This window comes from Podarcis bocagei (assembly GCF_964188305.1).
Source record: "Podarcis bocagei genome assembly, chromosome: 1".
Taxonomy (NCBI): Eukaryota; Metazoa; Chordata; class Lepidosauria; order Squamata; family Lacertidae; genus Podarcis; species Podarcis bocagei.
Window position 1 is genome coordinate 6,351,178 of NC_138125.1, and position 26,877 is coordinate 6,378,054.

The 26,877-nt window shown below is 47.3% G+C and overlaps 1 protein-coding gene and 1 long non-coding RNA gene across 5 annotated transcripts in view; both read left to right on the forward strand.

Moving 5' to 3' along the window:
- Positions 1-26,877, forward strand: part of LOC308587474 — a 306,756-nt gene that overhangs the window by 86,598 nt on the left and 193,281 nt on the right. The window lies entirely within an intron of this gene.
- FBXO34 (F-box protein 34) overlaps positions 1-26,877 on the forward strand; it is a 52,185-nt gene that overhangs the window by 7,670 nt on the left and 17,638 nt on the right. For 2 of the 3 annotated variants that reach the window (XM_081192340.1, XM_081192341.1), the window contains exon 2: positions 20,896-20,974. The gene's annotated coding sequence lies outside the window, so the exon portion shown is untranslated. Of the gene's footprint in view, positions 1-20,895; positions 20,975-25,477; positions 25,728-26,877 lie in introns of those variants that run through there. The other variant, XM_081192342.1, reaches the window with a different exon arrangement.

The following is a 26,877-nucleotide window of genomic DNA, read 5'->3' on the forward strand; positions in this document are numbered from 1 at the left end:
GCATCCAGCCTTGTGCCTGCTGTTGCATGGCACTGCCTATCAGCGGTTTTTATTGGGTTTTCAGTAAACGCATGGCAGCAGCTGAAATAAAAACTAGTGTGATGAACAGTCATTAAACAAACAACGCCACTCCCTTACGCTCACCCTGTTTCTTCCTAGTCTTGTGTGAGTCGCTCCCTTCTAGAAAATATGTATTAAAAAAACCTGGGCTCAGATCTCTTTGCACACTCTTCATAGTATATCGGCCGTTGTTTTTGTTGGCATCCGTCTGACTCGATAGACAATGGAGCGCTCCTCCAGGGCTGAAGTCAAACCACTGCGTTCGCAGTACTGAAGTGACCCCCGGGGTGCAAGCCTGGCCAGTGTGCATGGAGGCCCTGGGCTGCCCAGGGAAAAGACCCCCCTCTTGGACTCCAAAGGAAAGCAGAGCAATATATTTGGCTGGAAGAGTCTTCTGTCTAAAACCCTGTCACATGGAAGATGGAGTAAGCTTGTTTTTTCCTGCTCCAAAGGGTAGGGCTCGAAGCAATGGCTTCAAGTTACAAGAAGGGAGATTCTGACTAAACATCAACTTTCTGATAAGAGCTGTTCAGCAGTGGAACAGACTCCCCCAGAATGTGGTGGACTCTCCTTCCTTGGAGGTTTCCAAGCAGAGTTTGGATGGCCACCTGTCATTGATGTTTTAGTTGAGGTTCCTGCGTTGTGGGGGGTTGGCCAAGATGAGCGTTGGGGTCCCAACTCTACAAATCCATGATCCTGGAGGGCTGCTGCCATGAGTGTAGACAATGCTGATCTTTGATGGACCAATGGCCTTGACCTCCATGTAAGATAGCTTCCTGTGTTCCTGTATCTGTTGCAATAGGACTTCACGCGTTTATAGAACAAGATACAGTGGTGCCCCGCTAGATGAATGCCTCGCAAGACGAAAAACCCGCTAGACAAAAGGGTTTTCCGTTTTTCGATGCGCTTCGCAAGACGAATTTCCCTATGGGCTTGCTTCGCAAAATGAAAAAGTCTTGCGAGTCTTGCGATTTTTTTCGCTTCCCCCCCCCCTTTTTCTAAGCCGCTAATAGCCTTTTAGCCGCTAAGCCGCTAAGCCTTTAATAGCCGCTAATAGCGCTAATCCGCTAATAGGGTTGCTTTGCAAGACGAAAAAACCGCTAGACGAAGAGACTCGCGGAACGGATTAATTTCATCTTGCGAGGCACCACTGTACTGGGTCATCATGAGAACCTACTGATCTAAACACTGTCTGTTTCCATTGTCAGGAGGGCTGGAGCTTGGGAGAGACCTGCTGTTTCAGCATTGAAGCGGTTCAGACTGATAGCTGCTGATCCTTGCCATATCCACACTGGCTTCTGAATGTTGCATGCAGAATACCCCGTTAGCTGGGGGAAATCTTTTGTAGGAACAAGACTGGCCAAGTTTCTCCAGCTGTGCCAGTCTGCAGGTGGCTAAAGAAGTGTCTCGTAAAAATCTGATGGTTGACCTACAACTCACACTTGGGGGCTTAGAGTTTTGTGTGGTGGAAGAGTAGATAGTGTATTTGACCCTGAAGGCACACAGGGGTAGCTGCAGATCATTTCCTGAAATGAGGAGGGTAGGAGTGTAGTAAACTGCCTTACCCCGAGTCACACCATTGATCCATCCAGCCCCGTATTGTCCACATTGAGTTGGGGCAGCTCTCCATCCCTACCTGAAGATGCCAAGGACTGAAACTTGGAAAGCTGTGCTGTACCACTGAACTACAGTCCTTGAAAAGAAGGGGAACTTCACACCTATTTGCCTTTTTTGTGTTTTAAAACAGCTCTACTGCCCTCCTGCCTGTTTCTGGATACAATTCAGAGTGCTGTTTTTAACTTTCAGGCACCTGTTATGGCTATGGCTCCAGGCACAGGTATCTAAAGGACTGCCCACTCCCATACAAACCAGCACAGGCATTTGGGGGGGGGGTCCCCACTGGTGGCTGTTCTCTGGGTGTCTCCAACACCGAAGGGGCAGTGGGTGGCAAGTGTGTTGCGTGACACCCTTTCAGAGGGCAGCACCCAACTACAGCATATCCTCTCCACAGAGAACAGGTGCAGGGTTAAGTTTTAGGTGCTTGGGTGATGACTTCACCAGCCTGTGCTTTTAATGAATGGTGGTTTTGATCTCGTCTGCTGAGAACTTCAGCGTGTTGTTATTTTTGCTGCTCGATGGCCGCTTTTCTAGCACACCATTTTGATCTGACTCTTTTGAACTTGAAAAACTCTGTGTTGTTTCTATTCCACAACTGCTTTTGTTTTCAGTTATTCCCCACTCCCCCAAATGATTTCCAAAGCACGGTTCAAAAAAGTTAAAAGTGAGAGAGACAGATATCTTTGAAATGGACTGGAAAAAAAATCTCAAAATGTCAGGTTTGTGCCTAGGATCCTAAAGCATTTCTCCAGCTGACGTAGACCTAGCGGTTGTGTGTAGTTTAGTCTTAAAACCTCATGGTGCTGTTTTCCTGTTTGGTGTATGTGCACAAGGGAAGGGTAGCCTGGGAGCCTGCATAGATGTAGCTTTTTGCCATCAAAATGCTATGTGTCTTTCGACCTTCTGATATATATATATATATATATATATATATATATATATATATATATATATATATTTAAACATAAGCTGGGGAGACATGGTTGATGATTCCCCCTCCCTGTTTCTTATTGGAGCTTAGTGGCCCATGAAAATCCAAATACGCTTTCAGTTTAGAGAAATGCACAATTGCAAACAATAAGTGACTTTTTCAAAATGCCCTCCAGCGGCGGCAATTTCTCCTTGCGCACAAAGCAGTCCTGTTTACAACTTGGGAGAGTTATGTTAAGTGGTTTTTCCAGCAGATATTTTGAATCCTTTGAAGCTGCCTCCCAGCCATACAAGCCTAGAACATAGGTGCGAAAACCACAGGGGTACCATTTGCTGCTCAAAAGACCTGTTCTTTCCTTCAGGGCAGTTTATTTTGCTAGTTGTTTTCCAGAAAACCCACATTATGCCCCCCCTCCCTTGTGAGCAGTTTGTGGGTTCAAAGGTCACAGTAACTTAAACATGTGTGCTTTTCTGTGCATTTGGCTGTCTGGAGGACCGTAGGAACTGAGCTGCGTGATTGGGCTGAATTAACTGCGTCTGTTGCGTTTCTTATCCTTCTTTATAATGCATTATTTTCCAAAAAGAAAATTAAAATGTGTTAACGCAACCTGATTCCCTATTTGGAATTTTCCCAACCTTGCATCCGAAGCCATGGGTTGTACCCAACAGAGTTGTCTATTTAGTGCAAGGACTTCCCCTCCTTCTCCCCCCCCCCCATGTCCCCTTTTCCAGCCCAGATCTGCTCCAGAGGGTTGGTGGAAGGTCCAGAACAGACTGGGGCAGGGAGATGACACGTCCTCGGCTTCTTTCGATACAGATCCATGGACTTTCAGAGGTGATATTCCACTCAATAGGAGTTGGTGGGAATCGCAAGTCGGGAGAGGGGCTGTTGCACTCAGCTCCTTTGTTCAGGCTTCCCATTGAGGCATCTAGTTGACCACTCTGAGAGCAGGATGCCGGACTGGATGAACTATCCCTTTACCCAGAAGCCAGGCGCTTTTGATGTTCTTAACGGGTGGATTTCTGCCCTTCGCTGCAGCTTCCTACATAGGAATCTACCTTGTGCCGAGTCAGACGATTGGTCCATCTAGATCAGTCTTATCTACACAAATGTTTCTCAAACTTGGGTCCTCAGCTGTTGTGGGGCTACAACTCCCATCGCCCCTGGCTAGCGGGACTAGTGGTCAAGGTCAGGGATGATGGGAGTTGTAGTCCAATAACAGCTGAGGACCTGAGGAACACTGGTCTATACTGATTAGCAGTGGTTCTCCAGGGTTTCAGACCAGGAGACTTTCCCAGTCCTACCTGGGATTTAACCAGGGACTTGTTGCATACGAAAGCAGATCCACAAGCAGCCCCAGGACTCTGCAGTTTGGAAACCAATGGTCTGGCGGGATGCTTAGTTTCGTCTTATCTCCCCTTCTTTCCTTGCCTTTCTTTGTCTCCACAGCCAGGATTTTACCCTAGCAGTCTTGGTGCTTTGATATTGCTGATTTTTCCGTGTGTGTGTGTGTGTTTGCTTCTATCTGCTTGCAGTTCTCTCTTTAAGTTTGTGATTTTGAGCAGTAACGTCAAATGACATTCTGCTGCAGGAGAAGGTCTTGCTGATTAGAGCCAGCTAACTTGGGGGGGAAAGTGAGCGTAATGCTTCTGAGGTCATGAGGGTTTTCAAAACAGCAGAATGCGGTGAGTGTAACAGCTGCAAAAAGCATCGTGTTTAGATGATGCCTGGAGTTGGGCTCTTGCCAGTTTTTAAAAGATAATTGGTTGTAATTCGACAAGCAGTGCGCTGGTTTTGCGGTGCTTGGATGCAAACCTGCGTCTGTCCTGATGGGAGCCAGAGAGGACACTCGTGATTCAGAATTCAACAGATGACAGGGTTGGCTCACTCACATGCTTCGCTCATGTGCGCCTGTGGCTTGTTTCAGCTCTTTTACCGAATAAAGAGAGACTGATGAATGACCACGTAAGCTGCTGTTGTGATTGCTCATGCATTCCACTGGAGTCCACACACCGCTGCTCTTGGTATTAGATCAGAAGGGCTGCTTTGCTATGTCAAAACAGTGTCAACCTATCCCGGCACCTTGTCTGCTACCGTGACCAGCCAGCGGCCTCCAGAAGCTTACTAGCAGAACTTGGAAAAAGATGGTCACCCTCTTTATCAGCCTTCCCCAACCCTGGCACCCTCCAGATGTTTGGGGCTGTGATTCCCATCAGCTGTGTTGGCTGGGGTTGATGGGTAGCGTAAATCCAAAATGGGTGGCACAGGACCTGTAAATTGTATCTCTACATAGCCAGACCTCCAGGGAGTGACAGGCGCAACAGCGCTCATCCATGAGCAGTCCCTGCTTTCGTTTTTATTAAATTTGTATACCGCCCTATACAAACAGGGCAGTTCACAACACAAAGTTACAGCAGCACAAAATACTTACCGGTAATAGAAATAATTACAACAATTAACAATACTAATGTATATAAACTACAGCGGACGCTCAGGTTGCGAATGTGATCCGTGCGGGAGGCACCTTTGCAACCCTCAGCGTCGTGTCTGCACACGTGTGGGTTGTGATTTGGTGCTTCTGCGTGTGCGCAAAGCGCTGAAACCCAGGAGTAACCCGTTCTGGTACTTCCGGGTTCGGCACAGTGCGCAACCCAAAAACGTGCAACCTGAAGCGTCTGTAACCCGAGGTATGACTGTAATAAAAAATATGCTCCCCAACAAAAGCCTCTAAAACAATCCCCCAGCCCACCGATACCAATACAAAAATCCAAATTAGCACGTAACATTTAAAAACAACCCCACCCTCCAGATAAAACAACACCCACCCAAGTCAAAACCCCACCCTTGGTTAAAATAACCTAGCAATTTCCTGCCGGTCTGCTCATTTGCCCTCCACCAGTGCCTGCCTTACTCTAGTAGTAAAAGCGGGGGTGGGGAAGCTACACAAAAAAAGCAGAGTTTCTCTATTCCCCCCCCAAAAAAAACCCCTTTTTGTAGCTGAAGCTCTGTTTGAGCTTTATCCTGCCCATCCTTTCCTTTCCAAAGGCGGGAGTCTGCCTTGGTTACCCTTAAGGAAGAGTTTAGGCTTAACTTGCAGCAACGATGGCGGTGAAATCAAAAGCCACGCGTGCCGAACAGCCTTGTAGTGGCTCTGCTGCTTTTAGTGCATAGGGAAGTCCCTTGTGCTTTGCTCTGACATGCGATCCCTTAAGGTGCTGCCCATCTTGGCATATACTGAAAGAATGTCAGAAATGGCACATGTATTCCAATGGAGTCTTGCATTTGCAGCTCCCATTATTTCCTCTGGCCGTTGTCTCCGGTGGGTCATCCTTGTCACTCATTTTAGTCCATCCCATCAGTTTTTGCCTATTGCTTCTCAGAACCTTCGTTTCTGGCGATGGGCGGGGCCAGAGGCCGAAGTGGGTGGAGCAATGTATGTGGATTTTACCTTTGTTTTGCAGGCTACTTTCTGCACACACTTGCACATGCCTGTACCCTTCCCCCAAGCAAGGAGTATTATTGGAGTTCAACTCGAAAGAGGGTGCAAAGCAGTGCCAGGTAGGGGTGTGGTCTAGGGAAAGGGGGTGTGGCTTGGGAGAGTCCCAGGGGCAGATAGAGGAGGACAGAAGGGCGGCCTTTGGCTTCTGAAAAGAGGCAATTGAAATTCAGCAAGTTCAGATCTCTCATATGTTTGAAGCTGCGTTGGGTTTAGCCACACTTTCAAGTTTCAGAGAAGAAAATAAGGATAAGGTTAATCAAATACAGGTATTTATTTGCTTTTTTGAAGTTCTTGATGGTGGCAATCCCTACCTTTCCAGTTTACCTCTTTCTTTCAGAGACGTGTGGAGGCCAAGAAAAATAAACTGGTACTTGCTCCTTAGCTTTGACGTGAGGCACAAATAAGCTTGACAGCTTCGGAACAACTGATGCTATCAATAGTGGGGATTGTCGTCACTCTTGTGGTTTGTGGTGATCTCTTTATTATGATTTTGGAGATAATAAGGGCTTATTCGTACATGGTAAGGTATGAAAGGTTTTCTCTGTCGTACTGAAATTAACGCCCTGGAATTCTTTTGATAGGCACACCTCGCTTTGGACCATTCTGGCTCAAACACACAGAGAGAGCACTGTGGTGTAGTGGTTGGAGTGTTAGACTAGGACCTGGGAGAGCAAGGTTCAAATCCCTGCCCAGGAATGAAGCTCTCAGCTGGGTGAGTCTCTCAGCCGAACCCATCTGACTAGGTTGCTCTGTGAGCATAAAATGGGGAGAGGGAGAACCATGTATGCTCCCTTCAGCTCCTGTTTATAGGTCTGGAAACTCCGTATTTTGGAGATGATAACCTTGATATTTCTATATTCAGCAATCTGGCCCCTTCTCTGTGTTTTTGACAGGACCAGCCAGTGCTGGGGAGGACTCCAGATTGCTGAAGGACTGGCTTACATGGTCAGGGATGGAAGAGCTACTTTTTTCCATTTTCTTTGACCAGATTCAGCCTTAGAACGATCTATGGGTAGGCTGTTCAGTCTCATGAGAGCCAGTGTGGTGGAATGGTTCAGAGCGGTAGACTCGTAATCTGGGGAACCGGGTTCGCTTCCCCGCTCCTCCACCTGCAGCTGCTGGGTGACCTTGGGCCAGTCACACTTCTCTGAAGTCTCTCAGCCCCACTCACCTCACAGAGTGTTTCTTGTGAGGGAGGAAGGGAAAGGAGATTGTTAGCCGCTTTGAGACTCCTTCGGGTAGTGATAAAGCGGGATATCAAATCCAAACTCCTCCTCCTCCTCCTCTTCTTCTTCTTCTTCTTCTTCTTCTTCTTCTTCTTCTTCTTCATGTGAAAGTGAATGCCAAGATGTTCATAACTATCGTACTCAAATGTAAGTTTCCATGTGTCCTGAGACTTGGGGTGTGTGTGCCGATGACAATGATAAGTGGGGTGACTGTTTCAGTTTCCCCATTCATATGGAGGATGATAGATCTACCCTCCAAAATTCCTAGAAGTTCACCTTATCAGTGCCTCTGAGTCATGATGGCCATATTCTAAGGTCAGGGTGCTCATTGAGGAACAGAAATGGGCTGTGGCCTCCTGGTGGGCTTCCAAGTGGTGTCTCAATGGCCACTGCAAGAAGCAGGATACTGGACTAGGCAGACCTTTTGTCTCATCCTGCCAGGTTCTCTCATGTTTTTCTGATGACTCCAAAGTAATCTGAATTAATGCTTTTATTTCACCTTTAAATGCCTGCAGAATCCACATTCGATGGCAGCATTTTCTGTTACCTCTTAAATGAACCAGGATGAAACATTTGCAGAGGATATTCAATACCCCCTTCATTGTTGGTATCATGTGTAGAGGGACGTTGTTCTTTCCTCTGTGCTTCTTAACATTTAACAACCTGGGGAATTTGTGTAACCTTTCCAGCAACATTAAATCTCTCTGACGGAGGGCTTCTCTGATTTGTCTTGTTGCTGCTGTTTCAGTGTTCCCAGCATTTCTGAACTATTTTTAGCTTGGCTTGTCATTTGGTACTAGGTGTTCTTGAGAACTATTAATTATTAAGTTCACTGGAATTCTTTTGTTGTGCCACTGCCGGTGTTGCTATACACACACACACAGATCAGTACATAGATTTTTCACTAGAAGCTTTATTGCTCTTGGTCTCCGTCTTCCCCCCGTCTTTAGCAGTCAAATTAACTTAAAACATGTGATGTGGCCTTAAAGCAAGGCTTTCCCATAATTTTCATAAGAACATAGGAAGTTGCCTTATACCTAGCCCAGACCCTTGTTCCATCTAGCTCAGGACTGTCTACACCAGGCATGCCCAAAGTCCGTTTCGGGGGCCCGATGGTCGATTTAATCTGGCCCCTGTGGCAGTATATGTCCTGGGGTAATTCAATCCTAAGAAAAGCTCAACAACTTTGGGGTAAAATTGTAAAAAAAAGCTCAACAACATGTTCAGTTCATCAAATCTGACCCTCTTTGAAAAAACTTTGGGCGCCCCTGGTCTACACTGACTAGCTGCCAGGGTTTCAGATAGGGAATGTTTTTAACCCTACCTGCAGACGCTGGGGATTGAATTGGAACCTTCTGCACACAGATCAGGTGCTGCTATTCCCCCTTCTTCACTAATACAGTGGTACCTCGGGTTAAGTACTTAATTCGTTCCGGAGGCCCGTTCTTAACCTGAAACTGTTCTTAACCTGAAGCACCACTTTGGCTAATGGGGCCTCCTGCTGCTGCCACACTGCCGGAGCACGATTTCTGTTCTCATCCTGAAGCAAAGTTCTTAACCTGAAGCACTATTTCTGGGTTAGCGGAGTCTGTAACCTGAAGCGTCTGTAAACTGAAGCGTATGTAACCCAAGGTACCACTGTACTAATATGTATAGCATTGCCTTTAAGTAGGTGTTCGTTCTCTCTCTCTCTCTCTCTCTCTCACACACACACACACACACACACACACCCCAACACACCTTTTGGTCCTTGTTAGCATCTTGCATAAACTAAATTGGTTCCTTTCTGGAACGTGTACACTATTACCTTTACATACATTTAATACTCTGCTTTTTTTTGTTTTGTTTCTGGTGTCTTTTCTCACCTTTTCAATAAGGAGAAAGTGGTGAAGCATGACTTTTTATTACATCAAATAATACTGAACATGCTGGCAATGGCAGCTCTCGACGCTATAATAACTTCTTCAGGCATGTCCAAGGAATTTCTTTCTTAAAAAAAAAAAATTGAATGTATTGCTTAACTTAAAGTCCCAGTTAAAACATGGAGACAGTAATGGCTTGGTCCTTGTAGACAAAAGTTGATGTTGGATAAAATCGACCTGTGCCAATTTTATTTACTTACCTGACAGCAGGCAGTGTTTTTGCTTGCCTGAACTTTGATCTGATTTTACACTTTCTGCCAGTTTGGTTGTTCACAAATGCCACCAAAAACCCAGTCTGAAAAAAACAGGGGTTAGTTTCTTTTGCAGAGCAAACCTCTAACCTTTCTGGTGCTCGACAGCTTATTGGTTCCTTGCTGCTTCTGTTTTTTAAGCCCAGGGGTGGGGATCCTGCGTCCCTCCAGCTGTTTGCTTGACTCCGAATCCCATCTGCCCCAGCCAGCATGACCAATGGAGAAGCAAGATGGGAGTTGCAGTGCAACTGCATCTGGAGCGTCTACATCCCTCCACTACTCTAGTAAAACACTGGAGCCCGCTCTCTCTGGCTGATGATTATTAAACTTGGATTTTAGGGGCTATTTTTTATTTACCGTATTTTTCGCTCTATAAGATGCACTAGACCATAAGATGCACCTAGTTTTTGGAGGAGGAAAACAAGAAAAAAATATTCTGAATTTCAGATGCCAGAACAACAAGAGGGATCGCTACGCAGTGAAAGCAGCAATCCCTCTTGCTCTTCTGGCTTCTGGGATAGCTGTGCAGCCTGCATTCGCTCCATAAGACGCACACACATTTCCCCTTACTTTTTAAGAGGGAAAAAGTGAGTCTTATAGAGCAAAAAAATACGGTAATTGGCCACTGGGAGCAGCCTTCCTGAGATCCAAGCTGCCTAGAGAGCTTGGGATAGGAAACACTGCACAGTAGCCCTGTGGATCTCTGTGGGAGAAGAGGATTTTGGGTTGGGGAATGAAATCTGGAGTACGAGGAGTAGTAGAGAAGGAATCTTGCTCTCTGGCTCTTGTGTTTTATGTAAAGCAAAACACAGAAAAGGACGCCAAGCCCAAATAGGCCTCTGCTCCAAAGCAGCAGCCTCTGAGCCAAGTATCTGCTGAGGTTAGATGGGCTTTGAACCGGGGAAACTATTAGAGTCTTGATTAGGACTTCCCAGGCTTCCAAGATGTCCTTTCTTTGCTTGACATATTTATTGCAGCGCTGTGGTTTTAATAAGATGCTGAACGCCAGCATCCCAAGGATTTTCGTACGCCGGGAATTTTCCTCCCTTGCACGTCCAGCTGTCCTTCCCTTGCGGAGCCAGTAGTGCGGGAAGCCGTAATGCAGACCTGCAAGCTGCTGACCGTGTTTCGAGAGAGGCAACGAGGCCAGTTTTATAATAAATGGCATGGGATTATCTGTCATTCTGTGCCTGCTGCAGAGCAACATTTAATTGCATTCTGCACGTCTAAGCAGACTTCAAAGGAAGGTTTCACTTTTTCAAAAATCATTCCACCACACCCACTGGTGCTGTAATAACTTGCACACAGCTCCCAGTGAACTTGGCCTATTAAACTTGCTGGATTTGTTATCCCACCCCGGGGTTAGAATAAATAGGCCTCCCGTGCTTCTTAGATGCTCTCCATTTCATAATCCACTTCCTACAAAAGCATGACGCTTAATGCAGTGGTAGACCCGTTGACAAATCCCTTTTCCCTTCGGCGGCTGTTGGTGCGTAGGGAGGTAATTTTCAAATTTTACACAGAATCGCAACTTTTCCTGCTTTATTTGCCCAGTCTTATTTTCATTGTGTTAGTGGGCGTTTGAATAACGTCTGTGATGTGGAATTAGTGGAGGCAAACAAGGAAACTCGGATTACAGCAGGTAGATCATTAACAAACTTGTGTTTTCCTTACGACTTAAAACTTCCTTGTTCCGAGGGAAGCTGTTCTGTGGCATTCATCCCCATAGATGCTTAATTCTCTAATAAGGAAGTGGATTTGGTGGGCGCCAGCTGCTGGGAATTGGCAGGTGGGGAGAATACCATTGGTCTCAGCTCCTCCTTGTGGGCTTCCCATCACGGTGACTGCATTGAGGATAGAATGATGGACTAGATGAGTGTTTCGCCTGATCAGTGGTTTGGGTAGTGGTACAATGAGATTCATAGCTGTTTTAAGACCAACATGGATGCTATCTTGTTCCGCCTGTCTTTGTTTATTTTTTTAAAAAAATTTGAGGCATGGGACATGTTATGTTTTGCAGCCCGCATAAGGGAGAAAATATCTGTTGCGCTCAGCTGGCTGTTTTAATCACTGTTTGCACAGTAATTTGAGCCTCTGAGAGGCTGGGAGCCAAATTTGCCGGTCTCTCCCTCTTTTATTCCGGCTGGGAATGCAGGTCACTGGGCAGCGGATGGAATTTTTTTCGGCTGGGTTTTTTAAATTTTTTTATTTTTGAGCCAGCACTTTTTGCTTTTCAGCGAAACAACAAAGGAACTCTCTCACCCGCTTAACAGGGTGGCTTTTCCCGTGGTCTTGCCAATAATGCCCCTTTGGGTCTCGTTCCAATTCCTAACAGACTGTGAGACTCTCCAGGCAAGGACCAAACGGTTCCTGGGGTCTGCAGACGGCTTTTGCATGCTTGAATGTTGCCCCTGTGGGAGGGGGAGGAATTTTTAAACACATGGAAGACAAGTGTTATTGGGGAGAAGAGCCTTCATTATACACCTTTAGGCGCCAGGCAATAAGTTCCTTTTTAACCAGGCCTTTGGTTGATTTGATTGACGTTCTGTGCCCTTTTAAAATATGTTTTTTTTTTTAGGGTGGGGTGGAGTTATTGGTTTGTTGTAGTTTATATTTTGATTATGTATTTTGCGGTTTTGTATTTTGATTTTATGCTGTAAACCGATCTGAGACCTGCAAGTATAGGGCGGCAAATAAAGTAAAATAAAATAAAACTTTCACAACATCTGCTTTTTGAATCAAGTGGTATACAATCAAACCTCAGTTCTCGAACGGCTCTGTTTTGGAACGCTTCGACTCCTGAACGCCGAAAAGCCAGAAGTAACTGCTCCAGTTTTTGAACAAATTTCGGCAGCCAAACATGCTACATGGCTTCCATTTTGAGTTCCCCTATTGTATTGAGGCTTTCGCTTTCGATTTTCGGTTGTCATACGTTTTGGAAGTTAAACGGTCTTCCGGAACAGATTATGTTCGACAACCGAGGTTTGACTGTAGTTGGTTATGTGATCTCCCCCCTCACCTGTAGTCTGAAGTGGTACAGTCCAGGAACATTTTACTCTATGGTGAGCAGTCCCTCTGGCTCAGTATAGTCCACTGACCGGCAGCATCTCTGCAGTGTTTCAGGAAGGAGTCTTTTTCCAGGCCAGCTAGGGATTGAGCTGGGGACATTTTTCATGCAAAGCAGGTGGTCGTCCACCGAGTATGACTGTTCCAGTATATATATATATACATTTTTCTCTCTACGCGTATGTGTGTACCCCACCAAGCATGTCACATGGAATCCTGAGTGATCCTAACACCACAATATAAAAACAGCATTAAGCAATAAACCATTTACCGTATTTTTCGCTCCATAAGGCACACTTTTTTCCTCCTAAAAAGTAAGGGGAAATGTGTGTGTGTCTTATGGAGCGAATGGCATTGCACAGCATCCCTTCAGCGAAGCGGGAGGAGAAACTGAAGGGGCTCCATTTCTCCTCCCGCTTTGCTGAAGAGGCGCTGCGCAGAGAGGGCCACCTTAACCTCACTGAGATGTTGTGAAGTTGTTGTGTGATAGCCCTTATTTAGCCCCCTGAGCAACTTAACAAACAGACAGGAGAACATTATTCTTGTTTTCCCTCTTCAGTCAGTCTTGGATTCCATCACTGCTCAAACCATGTGCCTCTGTCTTTCCAAACGGCCAGATGATCCCATTTTTTTTTCCTGAGGCTTTCTGTGAGAGAATGAAATCCAAGCACTAATGCCTGTTAAAATGCTTCTACTGTTCACTCACAAAATCAAGCTTTTGAAAAGAGGCTCTACAGAAATAAAAGATTCAGAATCTATTTTTTCTTGTTTTCCTCCTCTAAAAACTAGCTGCGTCTTATGGTCGGGTGCGTCTTATAGAGCGAAAAATACGGTAAATACAGTGGTACCTCGGGTTAAGTACTTAATTCGTTCCGGAGGCCCGTTCTTAACCTAAAACAGTTCTTAACCTGAAGCACCACTTTAGCTAATGGCGCCTCCCGCTGCTGCTGTGCTGCCGGAGCACAATTTCTGTTCTCATCCTGAAGCAAAGTTCTTAACCTGAAGCACTATTTCTGGGTTAGCGAAGTCTGTAACCTGAAGCGTATGTAACCCGAGGTACCACTGTAGTCTTGAATCAAAACCCAGTACAGCAGTGAGTGGAACCAAATAGAAAAACCTGCCTAGCAGTTCTTAAAAGCACAAATGCCAGTGTCAGCTGATAGTATTCTGAGATGCCACTCACTTCCCTGTGCTACACCCAAGTATTGCATGCATGCGCAGCCTGATGGAAGCACAGCACACTCATTCCCGTTGCAGAAATGAACTTTCCTGGGATCTACGGATGAAGGGCACTGTGCGAAATAAACAAATAAGTCAGTAGCCTTATGCTGGCCATGGGCTGCTTCCTGGTTCCTCCTGAGGTGGAGGTGAGCTGTTACATTCAGGTCCCACTTACAGGCTCCCTATGGGCACCATGTGGGGCTTTGTGAGAGCAGAGTGCTTGACCAGTAGTGCCCTTATTAAGAATTATATGTGCTTTTCAACTAGAAGGATCCAAAACGATTTTTCCTACAGGCATAAATGGCTCTGCAGAGGCCCACCGAGCCTTTGTGCCCTTCATACCAAAAACAAAACTGCCGTTAGATGATGAAAAGCCGTACGCCTAAGAGAAAATATGTGAGCTCTGTACAGCTGTATATGTGAGCTTTCCCATGGCAGAAAGCACTAACCCCAGAAGCCTGGCAATTAATGGTACTGAGAGCGGCGTGGGCTTTTTCAGTGCAGTGGACTCAAAATCTTCAACAGGCAATGTGCAAAAAAGGGTGTTCTCCCTCTCAACCCCCTACATGCACACTTAATGAATTTTGGAAGCAAACCAGCCGCGATCTGAATAAAGAGCAACAAAGCAGCATGCTGGTTTTTTAGCTGGCCACAGTTACGTTTCACTTCTGGTTTGCTGCCATCTGCTCTCTTGCTGTGGAGTTAGCACTTTCCTGCTGCTGGTGGAGTGTAAAAATCCAAATTAGTTTCCTCTGGGAGATCTAGCAAGTAGTTCTGAGGCTCTTTGGAAGTGGGAGGTGGGGGGGGGGGAATGACATTAGCGGTATAATGCAGGCAGGACTAGTGATTTGGAGCCGGCTGCTTCTGTCGCTGTAGAAAGTGAATAACCTCATCTTGTTAGCTCTCAACTTCATAGAGGATTTCTATTTCCAGGATAAAGTGTGGGAAGGGAGAAACTGGTGCAAAATGAGAGCAATTTTGTCAGAGTAACTGAAGCTGGAATAGAAGGCCAGTAGTTGCGGGAAGTGAGCCTGTAAAACGGCTCAGAGCTTGTTCAGTAGTTGGCAAGGGGCTAGAAACCGCTCTTCTCTTTCTAAAGGCATCTTCAGATGAACTGTTTCTGGAGCCCTCGCCCTGATTTGCTTACAAGCCCTAAACGGCCTCGGTCCTGTATATCTGAAGGAGCGCCTCCACCCCCATCATTCAGCCCGGACACTGAGATCCAGCGCCGAGGGCCTTCTGGTGGTTCCCTCATTGCGAGAAGTGAGGCTACAGGGAACCAGGCAGAGGGCCTCCTCGGTGGTGGCACCCGCCCTGTGGAACACCCTCTCTTCAGATGTCAAGGAAATAAGCAGCTATCCTATTTTTAAAAGACATCTGAAGGCAGCCCTGTTTAGGGAAGTTTTTAATGTTTGATGTTTTATCGTGTTTTTAATATTCTGTTGAGAGCCGCCCAGAGTGGCTGGGGAAACTCAGCCAGATGGGCAGGGTATAATTAATAAATTATTATTATTATTATATTACACAAAGCTTATGCAGGGGTTAGATTGGGGGTCAGCAAACATTTTCTGCAAGGGGCCGGTCCACTGTCCCTCATACCTTGTGAGGGGGGACGACTATATTTTGAAACTCCCCCATCCCTTCTCCACAGCACCGGACGAGCCCCGGTAGCTGCTTACCTGTGCCTTGTGAGTGGCAGTGGCTGGTGGCAGAAGGACAAAGGGCTGGCTCCGGAGAGGGGCTGCTTAAAATGGCGCTCAGCCAACTACAGCTCAACAGAGCACAGCCTCCTCCTTCCTCTAGGCAGGGCGGGGAGAAGCCAGGAGGGGGGAGGGAGGAGGCGCCGTCGCGGTGTGTGTTGGGGGGGGAATAGCGCAGCCCGATCAGTATCGCCACACTGATCCACGCGGCGATTCCTGGGCCGTCTGCGGGCCAGATTCAAAAGGCATTTGGGCCGGATCCAGCCCCCGGGCCTTAGTTTGCTGACCCATGGGTTAGATCAGGGGTCAGCAAACTTTTCCAGCAGGGGGCTGGTCCACTGTTCCTCAGACCTTGTTGGGGATCGAACTATATTTTTTTGGGGGGGGGGATGAATGAATTCCTGTGCCCCACAAATAACCCAGAGATGCATTTTAAATAAAAGCACACATTCTGCTTATGTAAAAACACACTGATTCCCGGAGCATCCATCCACAGGCTGGATTTAGAAGGTGATTGGGCCGGATCTGGCCCCCAGGCCTTAGTTTGCTGACCCATGGGTTAGATCAGGGGTCAGCAACCTTTTTCAGCCATGGGGCGGTCCACCATCCCCCAGACCATGTGGTGGGCCAGACTATATTTTTGGGGGGAGGGGGAATGAATGAATTCCTATGCCTCACAAGTAACCCAGAGATGCATTTTAAATAAAAACACACATTCTACTCATGTTAAAAAACGTTGATTCCCGGACTGTCAGTGGGCCAGACTGAGAAGGCGATTGGGCCGCATCCGGCCCACGGGCCTTAGGTTGCCTTCCCCTGTGTTAGATGATACCCAGTCTTTAGTCAGCATTTGTTCCGATTTGTTTATGGGATGGTTAGATGACAATGACCATTAATTCTGATTTGTTTGGGCTTTGCTTACAAGTCCTCCTGTTAACAATTCAGTCACCCCACACTCTTTCGTGCCTTTCCTCACAACTTTCCTAACTGCAAAAAGTCCCTTTTTTTCAAAGAGTTATGCTACGGCGACAGCACGTTTAACCTATTTTAATGGTGCAAACCTAAATTTATGGTATGCGTTTGAATTCCTTCTGGAAAGGAGTGACTGTCCGCGGGCCCCATAAAACTGTCTTGGACCTCCTGTTTTCTCATTTAATGCTCAAAGGAGCAATGTAGGTCGTAGCCAGTATAAAAGCTTTTTAGAAATGAAATTAATAATGCTATTACTAGTAATAACAACAACAATAATAACAAATCTCATTGTAAAAAAAGGCACCTAAACATTCAGTTGTGGTGACTGTAACCTAGGTTTAAGGTGCTATTTGATGGTTAGCTTAAATATCTGAGTTTCTAACACTGCTTGGAGGGTCTCTCTTTCGCTCCCTCTCTCCCTCTTTCTCTTTCTCTTGTAGCCCTAAGTTTATTTAAAAGGCTTGCAGTCGAATCATGTGCACATTTACCTGGAAGGAGGCCCCTCTGCGACACTTAGGAAGAGAAGCAGCTAATCAGCAGGGACAAACTTCTGATTCAAAGATTCTTTGGGTGGTTGGTCTGCAGTAAGCAGTCTTGATTCAGTAAGGCTGGCATTTTCCCCTTTCCTGTTTTTGATGGTGTCTCCTTTTGCCAACCCTGGATTTCGTCGTTCCTCCCTAGATGAGCTTAAAAGAGAGGGAGGGAAGCATATTCCTGAGAATGTGAAATGCCAAACAAGGACCCCAGCTTCTTGAATGCGAAACGGTTTTTGTTTGGGTCGGGGAAGTGTCGTGTGGCGTTGCCTTCCTTACGGGCTCCTACATCTTGGTCTATTAATAAGCTGCAGGTCTATTAATAAGCTGCAGGTCTATACTTAGCCGAGCAGCAAGGGGTGGGTGTACCGCTGCTTCTGCCTGGCAGGGCCTGGCGTTCCTGGCCTACTTCTGTGCAGCAGAGTGTGTTTGATGGTATCGTGCCTGCAGCTTCACAGCCTGCCGTTGTGGGGAGTGAATGGAAAGGTGCATCGCATGCTTTGCTGCACCCAGGGCACTTGAGGTATTAGATCGGATCGCGCCGTCCGTTGTTCTGGTATCGTTCTGTACAAACGTCACACATCAGACGTTTCAGCTGCCCAGGCAAGTTCAGAATCCGGAATAAAGGCTTCCGCACAAAATGTGTAGACGTAACAGGATCGGGATGAGCTGTGCTCATGTAGAAGATGGAGGGCGGTTAGAATAAAGGACTTTTTCACACCGTGCATGGCTCAGCTGTGGAATTCTCTCCCTCAAGAGGCAGTGATGGCCACCAACTTTGGATGGCTTCTGAAGATGAAATTCATGGAGGATAAAGCAATTGTTGGGTAGTAGCCACAATGGTTGTGTTCCTCCACACCGTTGCAGCAGTAAATGCCTCTAGAATGCCAGTCGCTGTGAGTAATCCCAAGTGAGGAGGAGAGTGATCTTGTTCTTGGGTCGTGCTTGTGAGTTTCCCATTGGGGCCTCTGGTTGTCCACTGTGAAAACAGGATGCTAGATGGGCCATTGGCCTGATCCAGAAGGACTCAACTTTCGTCATTACTTTTAGAAAGATGTAAGTTTCTGGTCCTCAGCATGGCAAAAATGGGAGATCTATATCTATCTATCTATCTATCTATCTATCTATCTATCTATCTATCTAACTAACTGTCTATCTATCTGTCTATCTATCTGTCTGTCTGTCTGTCTGTCTATCTGTCATCTGTCTGTCTGCCTACAACAGTGGGAGGAGGTCTGTCTATCTATCTATCTATCTATCTATCATCTATCTATCTATCTATCTATCTATAGCATTTTGTTGCCTTCATCAGAGGAGCTCAAAAGTGGCACATCAGCCTCACAACAGCTGTGTGCTTTAGGTCTGGTTGAGAGCCAGTGATTTGCCATAGGTCATAAGCTAAACTAAGGAGGAACATCAGTCTGGGTTCAAGACCTTTGGCGATAAAGCCCAAGGGAAAGCTGTATTGCTGATACGTTCTCTTCCAGTGCTTTGGATTTTTACATTTTTTAACGAGGGTTTTTATTTGGCTCCATTGTTTTCTAAGTTTCCTTTGGTTAAACGTCTTACGATGCATGTCGCTAGTTAAATTTAAAATAAACACAGACTTTGTTTCATTGTTGAACTGACTCCTGACCGTTGGGTAGGTCAGGACTTTAAATGATGAAATGAACAATGAATGTTAACCTTTTTGCTTACGGAGCTTCTGAATTTGCATAACAGGATCTTGTCCGAGAACGTTTTTATCCCAGGTTCTGAAATACCCTGATGGGAGGGACTTGGTGGTGAGAGCTTGTAGAGCCATGGGGCAGGGATGGGAATGGAGAGCACGCTGCTACTGTGGCTCCAGTCCTCGCTATGGGACCGAGTCCAGAGGGTAGCATTGGGAGAGTGGTTTTTGGCCCCCTGGTGGTTATGCTATTTTATTTTATCCCCAGTGCTATTTAGTCATAGAACTGTAGAGTTAAAAAGGACCGCAAGGGTCGCCCAGTCCAACCCACTGCAATGCAGGAATCTTTTGCCCAACGTAGGGCTTGAACCCACCACCTTGAAATTAAGAGTCTCACACTCTACCAGCTGAGATATCCCAGCTTCACAAGGTAGTATGTATATGAAGTTGTTGGGAGAGGTCACAAGGATTTTGGGGGCAAGGTGCTTTAGGTGCACTGATACCTGCTGGCTGGATTTCTCCATAACGTCTCAATTGGGAGAGGCCATGTAAGCCCTGGGCTGGTACCCTTTGTGGTCTCCGACTTGCCCTACCGGCCACCACTGGCCAGGGTCCTTGAAAAATGGAAGTGCCCTGAGCAGCCTCTGAAAGCGGCTGGTGATGTCAGAACCTGGACTCCGTCCAGGCAAATCACACACTCAAGGTTTTGGGGTGAGGTTGTCAGCATGCAGAGGGCCGGGAGGCCAGCTGGCTAGCCCTGCCTGGGCCGTCTCCTTCCAGCTGTCCCGCTGCGAAGACCTTCACCTCTGCTCCAACGTAAATTAGTGACCCGGGCTTCTGAGCCAGGGCACACTATCAGCAGATCGAACTGCGCACACAGAATAGGCGTGAGGCTTGTGGAAGCATACTACAACTACAGATTTATTAAGCATAAATCAGGACAAAGAAACATGTTGTCTCTCGTTGTCTCAGAGAGAATGGGAAAAACAAAAGCTATACACAACTGAAGTTCCCAGCAAGCTGGTCTGGAATGTAAACAGACATGTGACACGCAACAATTCCACACGTCTGCTCCTTAAAGTGGAATGGAAATGTCAACAGAGCTTCTGCTGCTCTGTCCCAGCTCCTGCCAACCTAGCTGTTCGAAAGCATGCCAGTGCAAGTAGATAAATAGGTAACACCGCGGCAGGAAGGTAAACGGCACTTCCGTGCATTCTGGTTTCCATCACGGTGTTCCATTGCACCAGAAGCGGTTTAGTCCTGCTGGCCAGATGACCCAGAAAGCTGTCTGTCGACAAACGCCGGCTCCCTTGGCCTGAAAGTGAGATGAGCGCCACAACCCCATAGTCACCTTTGCCTGGACTTAACCATCCAGGTGTCCTTTACCATTACCTTTTTGGTTTGTTCTTGACTTGCTGCTTGGTTTTTTTGTCTGGGGGAGACAATCTGTGTAAATGGCAAAGAGCCTCCCTCCGCTTTGAAACTTGAGGAAGGGGAAGAAAACCTCACGTTTCCCTGAATCACGGGAAGGCTATTGTTCTAGGGCTGCCCCTGTAGGGTCATGGGATAAGCTGGCAGGACTGGGAAGGGCTATCTCTCCGTGGCAGTGTTTGCCATGCTTTGCATGTGGACTGTCCTGGGTACCATCTCAAGCATCTCCAGTCAGAAGGCTCTGATCACAGGTGACCAGGGGGAGGGGACCTCTGCCTGAGACCCTGAAGAGCTGTTTCTAGATGAACCGATCGTGTGAGTTGCTTGAATAACATTGAATTAGCCAAAACAATGGCATTTGGGGCATTTCTGTTGTGTGCAGTGATTTTGCCCAAACATTGGGTGTAGTATGATGATGATGATGATGATGATGAGTCCACCTGACTGGGTTGCCCCAGCCATACACTGCATATTTTGCAGTGATGTTTTGTGGCTGTCCTTGAGCTTTCTGTGTTGAGGGGAGCTATAAATATCCAGGAAGATGAGAGGTTGTGGCTGCTCTTGCCTACCGTAGCTTTTGGAAATTCATTGCCCTCTCTTTCCACTTTGAGTTGTCATTCCCAACACCCTCCAGAGGGAAAGAGGCCTGTGATGTTCTGGGCGGCAGTGCTTTTAATACATCTGGTTGATTGTGTCCTCTGGTAATTTTTATGATGTGTCCTTTTTATAAAGATGGAATGTTTGCTGCCTGCTAATTGCCTGCTGCCCTCTAACCTCCCCTTCCTTTTCCTTTTCAGAAATGCCCTTCAAAGGATTGTGCCGAACACCGAGGGTGCTGTGATGTCTGAAACTGCGCAGAGGGGCTTCTCCCTGAAGGTACTGCTCTCAGTTTGCCCCAGCGAGGTGCCTATGTGCCCCTCTATGTATTTGTTTTGGGCATTTTGGGGGTGCTGTGCAGAAAATCTCTTCCTATTTATACAGTTTGGATGCTGATTTTTATTTTATTTTTAACGGGTGGGAAGGGATCTTTCATTGTAGCAAGAGACTGCTTGGGAGCTTCCTTCTGTTTTGCACTTTACATGTTCCAGTCAAGAGGTATACCCAGATCCAGTACTTTTTTATATTGATTGATTGATTGATTGAATATATAAACCGGCCTATACCTGGAGGTCTTAGGATGGTTCACAGAACAAAACCAACAACCCAATAACCTCCTCCCCCCCAAACCCCCCAGATTTTAAAAGGGCATAGGATGTCAATCAAATCAACCGAAGGCCTGGTTAAAAAGGAACATATTTGCATGGCGCCTAAAGATGTATAATGAAGGCGCCAGGCGAATTTCGCTTGGGAGAGCATTCCACAGTCAGGGAGCCACCTCAGAGAAGGCACCTTGTCTACATCCTCGAGCCTTACCAACTAAAACTCATCCAACACAACAGGACTAGACTTTGCTCTGGACAAAAGGCCCTGTACAACCTGCAAAAGCTCTGCTGGATGACATATGGAGGATGCAGTGGAGGCAGCAATATATGCCTTCTTTGCTGCCTTTATTACCACTAGGTAGGCTCGATAATGAGCCCTTACCAGTGTTTGGTTGCATTCATTCGGATCTCTCCACCACTTGTGTTCAAGCCGTCTTCCAGCTCGTTTCCTCGCCCTAAGCTCTGGAGTATACCATGGGGCCAAATGGGCTCCTTGAAGTGGGAGAGGACACTCAAGGGGCGATTGTGTTAATAGCCTGAGCTGTCTGGGTGTTCCAGAGGTCAGCCAGGGCTTCAACAAGGGCTCCAGTCATATCAGCCGGAACACACACACACCGAGCCGTTTGGAATCCCACTGGATCCACCAGCCTCTGAGGGCGGATCTTCCTAATAGGCCCCCTGCCTCTGCGGAGGGGAGGAGTTGTTGACGGCCTAAATCTCAACAGTGACATGTTGGGCCAGTGACATGTTGGGCCAGCCCCATAGTTGTCATAGCGGCCATGAAGTCCTGAGCCACCCCAGAGCCAGCTGCCTTGACATGGATGTTGAACTCTCCCAGAACCAGCAGTCTGGGAGTCCTCAACACCGCCTCCGAGACCAGCCCTGCCAGCTCAGGCAGGGAGACTGCTGGGCGGTGGGTGGTAAACCAGCAGAATCCCTAATCTGTCCCTATTGCCCAGTGCCAGGAACACACACTCTAGATTACCCCCCAACTGGACAGAGAGCCTGGAGATGGAGAGAGAATCTCTATAGACTCCCCCTCCCCAACCCTCGAGTCTGGCCTGATCCTGCAGTGAGTACCCAGGTGGGCACAGCTGGGTGAGACCAACTCCACCCATCCAGGTTTCAGTGAGACATGCCAGATCAGCCTCTTCACCCATAATCAGATCATGGATGAGGGAGATTGTTTCCTGGGCTGACCTGGCATTCTACAGCAGCAGTTGCAGACCCAAGGGCTGGATGATATGACAGCCACAATTCCCCAGGCTGGGGGAGGGACTGGCACATGGCACACTCACTAAGTGCCTGTGCTGTGTGCCCCTTACCCGGCCTGCCCCTCCTCCCACGCCATACCTCCCCCTACCCAGAACCACTGAAATTGGGCCTCCCCCTGCTCTCCACCGCACCTCTCCTTCCAGGAATATCCCACAAAATGCCCAGTTAAAAACAGTTAAAAACAGTTAAAGCACTAAAAAGACCAATTTAAAAGGATATAAAAATCAAATTAAAAGCAATTTAAAAGAAAAAGCCCTCTCTGCTCAGCAGCAGCAGCAGCTCTTATGAAACCTTTGAGGCCCTGCCCTGGGCCTGGTGGAGAGAGGCGATGTATGTGGTTCTCCTCCTCTCTTTCATCCTTACAACAACCCTGTGAGGTAGGTTAGGCTAAGAGAGGGTGACTGGCCCCCAAGGTCACCCAGTGAGCTTCATGGCTAAGTGCAGATTCGAACCCTTCTCTCCCAGGTCCATGGTCCAACACTCTGAAACATTAGGCCACACTGGCTTTCATGCAGAAGGTAGCTGGACACAAGCAAATATTACAAGTTCAAAAAGGCAAATACTTTCTAGGACGGAACAGTAAGATGCATGTCCCCAGTTTTAATTCAGGAGAATATTGGACCTTGGGTGTATGAAATCTGGGAAACTGTTGTTGTTATTGTTGTTGTTTAGTCGTTTACAGTGGTGCCCCGCAAGACGAATGCCTTGCAAGACGGAAAACTCGCTAGACGAAAGAGTTTTCCATTTTGGAGGTGCTTCGCAAAACGAATCTCCTATGGGCTTGCTTCGCAAGACGAAAATGTCTTGTGAGTTCCTGCTGGTTTTTCCCCCTCCCCCCCCCTTTCTAAGATGCTAAGCCGCTTATCAGCTGATCTGATCAGCAGATAAGCCGCTAATAGCGCTAATCCGCTAATCCGTCAATGGGCTTGCTTCGCAAGACGAAAAAACCGCTAGACGAAGAGAATCACAGAACGGATTCTTTTCGTCTTGCGAGGCACCACTGTAGTTGTGTCCGACTCTTCGTGACCCCATGGACCAGAGCACACCAGGCACTCCTGTCTTCCACTGCCTCCCACAGTTTGGTCAAACTGTACTCAGTGCAGTTGGGGAAACTGTACTCAGTTCTTATTGTCTGCATTGGGATCTTAATTAGTAGAACTTGGGAGACTCCAAGAGACAAAGAAATTCCTGGTGAAACTCACACCCTCCCTCCTAAGTGTTGCACATCTGCTACCACTGCTAGGTGAGCAAAAAGAGACAGTCTTCAAGCCATCCATTCAAGCTGCTTCATTTGGAGAGGTCACATGAGAAGCTTGTTGTGTAAGCTGTTGAATCTGCCTTACGTTGGTGGGGTGAGTCCTCGGTAGATCTGAGAGCTAGCTGGCTGAGCTTTGTAGTTTGCAATCAGCTCAGACTTCTGTTAACCACTTCTGTAGTTGCCTGAGGTGAGCAAGACTCTCCTCCAGGTGACCAGATGGAGCTTTGTAAAACTGGAAGTGCATTGGGGTTTGTGGTGTTGGCGTCATGTTGTTGTTGGACCTTCGATGTGCTACAAAGTTTCGTTGGCAGCTGGGCAAGTAAGTTTTGTGGATCTGTTTGCAAGGCTAGCTCAGTTTCTTAAGTCTTGGCTCAGCCCTACTCAGATCTGTGACTCAGAAGTCATGCTCTAAAATCCCAGGTGTGTAAGAGATGTCTACATTTCCTCAGTCATGAGGAGAAGGCATACTTGGTTCAAACAGAATTCTAGGTCTTGTTTCTAAAGTTTTTGGGGTACAGTTCCCATCATCCCTTACCACTGGTCCTGCGAGCTAGAGATAATAGAAGTTGTAGTCCAAAAGCAGCTGGAGACCCAATTTGGGGAAACCCTGGTCTAGATTCACGCTCTGTGATTCTGTGAGCTGCTCCCAAAAGCAAGTGAGAGTGAGTATCTGGAAAGTAAGGTAAAGGTAAAGGATGCCTGGACAGTTAAGTCCAGTCAAAGGCAACTATGGGGTTGCGGTGCTCATCTCGCTTCAGGTCGAAGGAGCCGGCATTTGTCCACAGACAGCTTTCCAGGTCATGTGGCCAGCAGGACTAAACTGCTTTTGGCACAATGGAATACTGTGATGGAAACCAGACCGCACGGAAATGCTGTATACCTTCCTGCTGCAGCAGTACCTATTTATCTACTTGCACTAGTGTACTTTCAAACTGCTAGGTTGGCAGGAGCTGGGACAGAGCAACGGGAGCTCACTCCGTCGCGGGGAGTCAAACTGCCAACCTTTCCGATCGGCAAGCCCAAGAGGCTCAGTGGCTTAGACCACAGCGCCACCTGTGTCCCTAAATCTAGAAAGTAAACCTGGATTTAAATGGCAGGTAGACCTTGGGTCAACCAATATTCTGGCCCCTCATCTTGGATCCATAAAGCTTTCTATGTTCTTGTCTTCTTGTCTACACGAATGACACCAGCAATTTTTATTTGCAGCTGTGCAGAATTACATAGTGCTCTCTCTTTCCCTGACTCTCCCTCTGACATCCCATGTCTTTCTCACCTATCTTCACTCACACATACACACATAGAGTCTGGAGGGTCTATAAAAGTAGACAGGACCCTACAAGTTCCCCAGTTGGGCTTTACCCGGAGATGCTGATGTTTGAACCTGCGGCCTTCTGTGTGCAAAGCTTGGGCGTTCTCTGCCACAGGAGGCATTTTAATTCCCCAGCCTGCCACCGTGCAACAGGTTGCTTTCTGTCTGGACAGGCCTTGCCCAAGAAAAGGCCTGCAGTTGGGTATAAGTAGGGGGCTCTGAACCCATCTGTGCCTCGCTCAGGCAGGAGCCGGCTCTGCTGCCTGAAGCTGCTGTGGTTCCAGAACACGGGGTTCTCCGCAGCCCCCATCATTCCCATGGTAACAGGCTGATGTCACATCTGGTGAAGGACGTGGTTTCAATGGCTGGATGACGCAGGGCTCACGCGTGGCTCAGGTGGAGGAGCAGATGGACTTTTTGCCGGGCTGAGAGTCCCCTGAGAAGGGCGGGAGGCAAGCAGGGCCGCTTCCTGCACTGAGGACTGAAATTGGGCTTGCAAAGAGGAGACGGTGAATGTGTGAATCAGCTGCCTTTGCTTTCCTGCCTGTTGCTGACCGACCTGGTAGAGAGGATGGCATGGTGCAGGTAAAACCTTTGAAAACAAGCCTTTATTCTGTGCTGGGCATGGGCGGAGAGGAGAGGACCTTTTCTTTCTCATCTCCCAAGTTTCTGTTTGCTTGGGGGGGGGGAGACTTTCCAATGTCGTCTTGTTTTAATTCTGTTCCAATTGCCTCATTTGTTCTCTGAGCCACTCTCTTCCCCGCCCTGCCTCCTCCATTCTCTCCCCCCTCTCCTTTTATACTTAACTAGGAAAGGGAACTCTCCCCTGCCCTCTTTGTGTGATGGTCACATTTTCCGATATCCTATGAGCAGATTCCAAGATTGCAGAGTGGGGTCCCCACCCATTTGATTTGGCTGCAGCCTTTCGCTCCCATGAAAGCAGGGGCCGATTGTTCCGATTCCCTGTGTATATGTGCTTTGGCAAGGCTTGAAGGCACTTCCAATCACGGCTGCCCATTGTTGGCTTGCAGAAGTGGCCCCAAATGAAAAGGGTGCAGCCCCAGGGCAGTAAAGATTATGGGATTGTTCTCCTCCCTGCCCTGCCTCCCTTGTCCTACTACTACTACTAATTTCCATGACATACAACTTTCCCTTCAGCAACTTCCCTGCTGGGACTTCAGTCCAAAGACCACTGCTTGGTAGACAGGAATCTTTGCATCTCTCTGCCCCCCCACCCAAAAATATCTTTTAGTTTGCTCTCTTTCTTTTGTGACCACGTTGGGGATTTCACAGGTGGTGCTCTTGGCCTCATTCCTACGTTTTGGAAGTTTTTAATGCCAATACTGCTTCTTGGTTTAAAAATAACAGCAGATATCAGAAATAGACTGGAAAGAGAAGCTGCTGAATTGCAACTCATTACCAAACTTAAAACCATGGAGAGACCTGGTTTGAACAAAGACATTGGATTCTTATCCCATTATACATGACTAAGCCATTTCTCACCTTCTCACCCCTTGCCTTTTCCTGTAAGACCTATTACAGTCGTTAAGAGTCGTCAACAGGCTCATCTCAGCTATCTGCCAATCTCCCATTCCCACCACCCTTCTGAGTAATACCCCTCCCCACCTTCTCACTATATAGAAGGATCTGGCAACTTCTGTTTCAGTGTATCTGAAGAAGTGTGCATGCACACGAAAGCTCATACCAAGAACTAACTTAGTTGGTCTTTAAGGTG